This window comes from Saccostrea echinata, unplaced genomic scaffold (genome assembly GCF_033153115.1).
Source record: "Saccostrea echinata isolate AGI-Se365-2 ecotype Australia unplaced genomic scaffold, CSIRO_AGI_Sech_v1 ptg000001l, whole genome shotgun sequence".
NCBI lineage: Eukaryota > Metazoa > Mollusca > Bivalvia > Ostreida > Ostreidae > Saccostrea > Saccostrea echinata.
In genome coordinates this window covers 49,481,916-49,489,643 of record NW_026889750.1, presented here as the reverse complement: position 1 = coordinate 49,489,643, position 7,728 = coordinate 49,481,916, and positions in this window count along the sequence as shown.

Below are 7,728 nucleotides of genomic sequence, written 5' to 3'. Positions count from 1 at the left end.
TATTGTGAAAAAATCTGTGTGGTGATTTTTTATTTAAATGCATGACTTGCTATTATTGTACATACTTTTAATAAGCATATAAAAATTTGTTCCAACACACAACTTAAGCAATTTATATTTTATACCTGAGTGAATTACAGTGTCAAATGCTTTTCTAAAATCTATAAAGCATGTGTATAAGCGACCATCTCTGTTCTGACAGTAAGTTTCAATTATGTTTCTAAGAATGAACATATGATCTGATGTCCTTGCCATTTTTGTAAAACCAATCTGACATTCATTAATTATTTGATGTTTCTCAAGAAATTTGTCTAATCTATTGTTGAGAATACTATTCATTAATTTTCCTACTGCACCTGTTATGGTTATCCCGCGATAATTATTTGGGTCATGTGCATCACCAGATTTATAAAGTACAGTTATAATACCAGAGGACCATTGGTTTGGATAAATACCACCAGCTAAACAGCTATTGAATAATTTTTGCAGACTATCAATGAGTGAGCTTTGTCCATATTTCAGCATATGATTAGATATTCTGTCCAATCCTGGAGATTTATTATACTTTAATTTGCTTATTGCCTCAGAAATTTCTGATTTAGTGATTCTATAGTCCAATTCATTGAAGTACATATTAGATTCTAGTTTAGAAACATGTTCCTCCAAAGCAGCAATGCGCGAGTTAAAACAAGCTTCACTAGTGTTTAACATATTGAAATGCTGTATCCAGTCACTATAGGATATTAAAGAACCTTTGTCATCTGTACTCTGTTCTGAGATTTTTTTAATTAATTCCCAATACATTTTTGGGCTATTTTCATGTAATTCATCAATTTTATTAAGCATACTGTTTTTGAACTCTTTATATTTAAATTTTCGGAGTTTTGCATAATTTTTACGAAGTTTGAAGAAATATCCTCTTACTATAGGGTCCTTAGGGTATTTAGTAAGAATTTTTGCATATTCCAGTAAATTATTTCTTTTTTTGACTAAATCATTATCAAACCAATGTTTATTATTTTTATTGGGTGTGTTTTTTTTTGTTAGATAAATTTCTCTTTTCTTTCAAAGATTGTTTAGCTGCAGAGAGAATAATATCTGTCAATTCAGCACAAGCCTTGTCTACAGAATTCTGTGTACTTTCGATAATTTGATTATTCACAAACCTATTCAGTCTCTTACTTATTTCAGTGCTTGCAAGTACTGCACAAAATTTTTCAGCTGAATTATCTTCCCATACAAATTTGGGTTTTAATTAAAATGTAGGCAGGTCACACGTTGAGGATAAAAAATAATCTGCACACATTTGCCATTCTAGTATTGAATGACAGTCTGAGAATATTGGGTTGAACTGATTTACATGAAAATACAAAAAACAAGGCAAAATTTTCTCAGAGGCGATTACATAATCTACTACACTACTCCCATTTGGTGTATAACAAGTGCATTGCCCAAAACAGTCTCCAAATACTCTACCATTCAATATCCTTAGTTGATTACCAATGCATAAATCTAATAATTGTTTGCCCCTTGCATCAATAATTTCATCTTGACTTGAACGTTGATTAATAGTTCTATCAGGTCTATAATCAGTATTGGTGGGTACATATAAACAGCTGTCATTGGATATAAAATCATTTTCATTGGATACCCTGGCATTGAAGTCACCACACAATACAACGTCTCCAAACTTTGAGTATCTATTAACATCTTTTTCAATGCAATCCAAAATATCTACCTGTAGAGCTTTATAATATGAGGACATTAATGGTGGAATATATATAACACACAAGTATAAATCATTTTCAAATCCAAAGTAATCCTTTTCAAATTTTAACCATTGAAAATCTTTGTTGTTGTTTGTTCAAATTTTCACATGTTGTTTGATATATTTGTTACAAAATATTGCTAATCCTCCAAAGTATCTATTATTATTAGATATTGGTCTGCATATAGTATGACAATAAAAGGGCTCAATATTTGGAACAATAAAATCATGTCCTATATGAGTTTCCACAAAAAAGAAAATATCATACTTTTTCAACTGTTTAACAAATGAGGGTTCATTAAATTTGTTTTCTCCCTTATATATTAGGCCACCAACATTGAGTAGGCCAAATTTTAAACTCTTCATTCTTTTAGCAAAATTACTAAATATTAAACATATAGTATACCATGTTGACCATTAAGTGAGAATTATATAATTCTTAACCTTCACTATAATTAAGACATTCTCTATGTCTATATTATATAAAAGAAAATAAAGATCTACAGAAAGGATTTCCAGTCAGAGGAAACTTCAGTCGCGTTTGTTGTATCTGGATCGTCCAACAAATCCTTGTCCACGTGATCGACGTTGTGAGTTGCTTCTGGAGCGACGTTCCACATTTAGCTTTAGGGACCTATGCAACGCATATCGAAAATTGGCTGCCAGTTTGGATACCCCTTTGGTGTTGAGATGATATCCATCTTTGCTAAGTAGTGAAGTGTTTGGGCCGGAATCAATGAACATATTATGATGCTCGACAAAAGTAATGGCTTCATCATTCTCCTGTAGAATCCGTTGTTTAATGATCGCATTGACCATTTCTGCACACTTTTTGTGCGTGTCAACTCTTGGGGTCGTTAAAGATACTAATATTTTGGTAGACGGCCATCTTTGTCTGATGTATTTGATGACTTCATCAATATTTGTGCTACATTCATTAGGATCATCTCCTTTAACAACATTAGTCAATATGTGTAAAATGATAGCATCGTACTGTTGTTCACACTTTTGAAGAAATGTTTGTGCCTCTGTAATGGTGTGTGTGGTAAATTTATTTACAGTTGCAGCAGGAGTCAGTTTCTCCTCCTTGATATCTTTAGTATTTGAAGTTCCTAATAACAGAACTAAGGGAACAGCTCCAACTGGCTTGTCAAGTCCAACAGGATTTGAATTTTCTGATGAACCTAATAAGCTTTTGAGTTGAAGAATTTCATCCTGAGTTTCTTCAAGTTTCTTGTTAAGTAATGCCACTCTGTCCTCTAACACTGTGATTTCTTCATTTTTCCTTTCCATTTTCTTTGTTATGAATTCTATTTCTGCTCTGTGGGCAGAAATAGTGCTCTCTAGCTCCTTGCGTGTTTCAAGAAGCATGGTTTTATTGTGTTTCAGTTGGTCCTCGTATCGATTTTTCTGCTGTGATGACATTTCCTTTTCCTTCTGAATTTGTAGTTTAAGTAAACTTACATCATCTTGTGTAGATGAATTTCTTAATTCCTGAACTGCATTTAGAACAGAAATGGTATCTTTTTCCATTCGGGTTTCTAGCTTCTTCAACCCATCAAGTAAGGCTTCCTGAAGTAATTCTACATCCTGTGGTGTTATTTTTTTTATCTTGTAAACAACCATCATTTACATCATTTTGATTGATATCAACCATGGTAGTATTTAGATCTATGTCCTCCACAGAAGTTTGCTCTACAGTGGAATTGTCACCGACAGCATGATCCAATAACAAATCAACTAATTTAAGCAGGATCGGGAAATGGTGTTTTGTAAACTTGTCATAATGTGTTCCCTGAACCCCTATGGTACCAGTTGTAATGAAGACTGTTATGTTGAAAACAAGGTTATCCTCATGTGGTTTATTTTCGCTGAAAATCTCAATCACGATAGCATTTCCGGTATTTGTTGGATCCGCCCAGTTCTTAGGGGTGTCGGTCCATGTTACTTTTAACCCGGGTCTCTTTCCAATGTTATCATAATATAAAATGGATAATGCTTTAATCCATGTAAATAACCTGTTCTCAGATGTGTAAAAACATACCATTCTTGCACTGTTTTCATAGAGAGTCTGGTTTATATCTTCAAATAACAACAGTTTAGCCTTACCAGTACGTGGCTTGAATTTTGTGACAAAACATGATAATGGGTATTCAGTCATCAACTCTTTTGTGTCGAGATCAATAACAAGATCTTCGAACGCAATACTGCATAGCTCACCGGCCATTTTTTGGTCAACAAGGTTAATTGTAGACAAAATTTAAGAGATCAGTAAAAGCATGTGCTTAATGGCGGCCATCGGAAGTAATATATAACATTTGGATGTGCTGCAATAGATTTACTGTATTTTAATTAATTTTCAATCTGTATTTATTTACTTACTGCTTTAAAGGTACAGGGTAGCACTATTCTTGTACAAAAACCTTTTTTTTGTCACTAAATATTTTCAAGTATTAAACTTATAAATATATATATAACAAATCTACGTAACAGAAGCCACTGCGAGAATAATATGGATATTCCTCTAAATATTGTGGCCAAGGGACATAAGTATCTAAATATCCAGATACATTTTTGACCTTGAAGAAGGGTACCGAATAAATTTGAAGTTTAATAATCATCATTTTCACGCTGGCTCTCTTTTTACGATTATTCAACTAAATAGCATTTTCTTTATTCAAAATCTGTTGATGAAATTGGTTATTGCCATTGTTATCCCTTGTAACATGTGCCAGTACAATGGAAGGACGGTGTGGCAAATCAATCTGTTTCCATCCAATCAAATATTCGCCATCGAGCAATATAAATGTCAATAAAATAATTAATGCTACTTATTATGACTGAAAATTAACTTTAAAAAACAGAAATTGTGATAGACTATTTCAAAATACAAAAATTAAATCAGATACTTTCATCACCCACCTTTCACTTTCATTGATGCATAGAAAAGGGGAGATAACCCGGAAACATAGTGACTAAGTACCGACACTGTATGGGTGGATAACAAAATTCCGACTTTACTCAATCATCAGTTTCACGCAAAATGAGAGGCGAATGATGACATTAATAACAGGGTAGAGCTTTGATAACGACGCATATTGTGAGACGAGCTCAAATATGCGGTATTATTTCTAAGTATTTCTTCACTTTTGAAGTGAGTAGCGGCATTTCTATGCATGTCCGATTTCGCTGCCGTATATTAACTAAATAATTTTAAAAATGATTTGAAGATAAAAGAGCATCGATGTTCACTGAAAACAATCACTGAAGCCATCCAAAAATTAAGGACCACAATAGGTGAGAACAGCTGGGTAACTAATTACTGTATATACACAGCCACAGGCGATAATTGGTGATTAGAGGTGTAGAAGACTACACGCTATAATTACCATATGCATACATGTATTTAAATTAGTTTTTGATAAATTTTTGATAAAAATAAGTACTTTGAAATAAGTAAAAATACACATCCGAGTAACCGAGTACCATTTTTAGTATTCGATACTCGGACGTTCGATCGAGTACCCGGTTAACCGGGTACTCGTTGACATCCCTAATCATTATACATCACGACCCAACGGTAGAAAATGTTTGCGAACGTGGTTATAGCATAACGATCACAGACATTTCAAAACAAGATAGTTGAAAGCCCTATAAACTTATTTTTTAATAGCCAGTCTCTGCTAAAAATCTAACTGACATACCGAGGTATAAAAAAATTTCTGTTTTTTATTTCATACTGCTGGTATGTTCAGTCGGATTAAAGTGATCCTAAGACATAAATACCGCGCATTCTGAACATCTAAGAAATCATTACACTTACAGTATAAAAAATATTCAAATGTAAATGCTTGTGATTGCAAATTATTTCTTTGCGTCTCCACTTTTATTCTTTAACGCAAGTGTTCAAATATTATTTCCGGAATATATCCCCCACAATTAATTTTTTTTTGGGGTGGGGGGGGTGGGGGGGGGGTAGGGTTTTGCTGTGAGTTTATTCTGGGAATTATTATTCAAAAACCGGTCTCCCTGCAACACTTTGTGTTGCAGTATAGTTGAATCCATTCCATATAATTTATATTTTGTTATTATAAAGTTAAATTTTTGTCACACCCAAACCGCAAGTAATTCCGTAAAATCCATTAAGGCAACGAAAGTTAAACTTGATTTGTCGGTACACTCACATATTAAAAAAAACAGCTTAATATCTGCTATTTTTAAGGGAAAAAGTGCGGAAAACTAAGTGGGACGACTGACAAACAGAGGAACATACATATTGACAGACGGACAGAATCCCCTCCAAATTCACTAGGGGACTAATGACACATTTATGGAGCATTCTGATTGAAACATGGTACCAATAGCGCCAGTTATTAGCAGACCTATTTTTGTATACATATGAAGCAGAATTTATTCAAAATCTTATGCATGAGAAAAAGAAAACTCTTGTCGTGGCCTTCAACTCCACATTTATATATATCGACGACGTATTATCAATTAACAATAGTTATTTCCATTCATATGTCCTTACGATATATCCCAGTGAGCTTGAAATAAAAGATAATACAGAGTTTACACATCTATTTCATATTTGGATATTTTACTAGAAATAAAAGATAATACAGTCTTGCACATCTATTTCATATTTGGATATTTTACTAGAAAAAGACGTTAATGGTAATCTAACAACAAAGCTTTATGACAAACGTGATGACTTTAACTTTTCAATATATCCTCATCACTGCATATGAAGTTTATATCTCTCAGATGATTCGATACGCAAGAGCATGCTCTACGTATGAACAATTTCTAAAATGAGGTAAGCTATTGACAAACAAGTTGATGAAACAAGAATATCAACAGTCTGGTTTAAGGTCATCATTTCTTAAGTTCTATGGTCGATACAATGACCTTGTCAGCAAATACAACCTATCACTAAGTCAAATACTGACTGACGTTTTTCATATTAATTGTTAGACCATTATTTACACACTGAATTATCGAGGGAATTTCCCGTCATTTCCCGATCATGACAAGGAGCACACGGCAGGTGATGTTTTAGAGGTCCGTGTTTCCTCTGCTCCTGATTTGTATTGTTTGTATTGTTTGAATGGACTTTTGAGCTTGATTACTGTTCGATATCTCCATACATTTCATCCATTAAAATTACCTAAAACAATTAAACCTTTACTAATCACAGACTTGTACTTTAAAACTCTTTATTGAATAAAACAATTTAATAATGACCATATTATATAATCCACGTATAAAAGAATACAAATGCAAGTGTCACATAAATCAATAACACACAGCCCCGTCCAACTGAAATTGTTTGGATGTGTATCCCCTCAATCAAAATTTCTTAATTCCTACGGGCCTGTATATGTAAGTTCCAAATCCCAGGATCAAGATGCAGTCTTAGACTGAAGTCAAACTTCTATCAATCATAAAATGAATATTTATTATACTGACATTTGAAAATTAAAATTTTAAAACATAAAAAGGAAGCAATTAAGTCAATGTACAAATTTTAACTGCTTTATTATCCTGGGAGCCAGATATTACTTATAACTCATTCAAAATTTATTTGATTTTAAATTTATTTTGCAAAGTTCAATTTTCCGCTAGAATATCATATTTTCTGTAATCAAGCACTGCTAATTCTAGTTTCCATACGTGTGCAATTTTTAAATAGCTAACGCAATTCGAGATGTTTGATTTAGGGATCAACAAAAATTCGAAGTATTTACGAGATTTTTAAGGTTTGGACAAGACCTGCCCCCGAAATTAAAAAAAAAAATTAAAAAATCGAACATTGGTTCTGTAGCCACCCTACATTTGTGAGACGTTTTAGTTTCTTTCAGTACATTTTGATGATTTTTCCCCCAGAAATTAAGTTTTACAAACTTACATGAAATAGTTTAAATTCTTGAAGTACCCCCCCCCCCCCCCTTATCCGT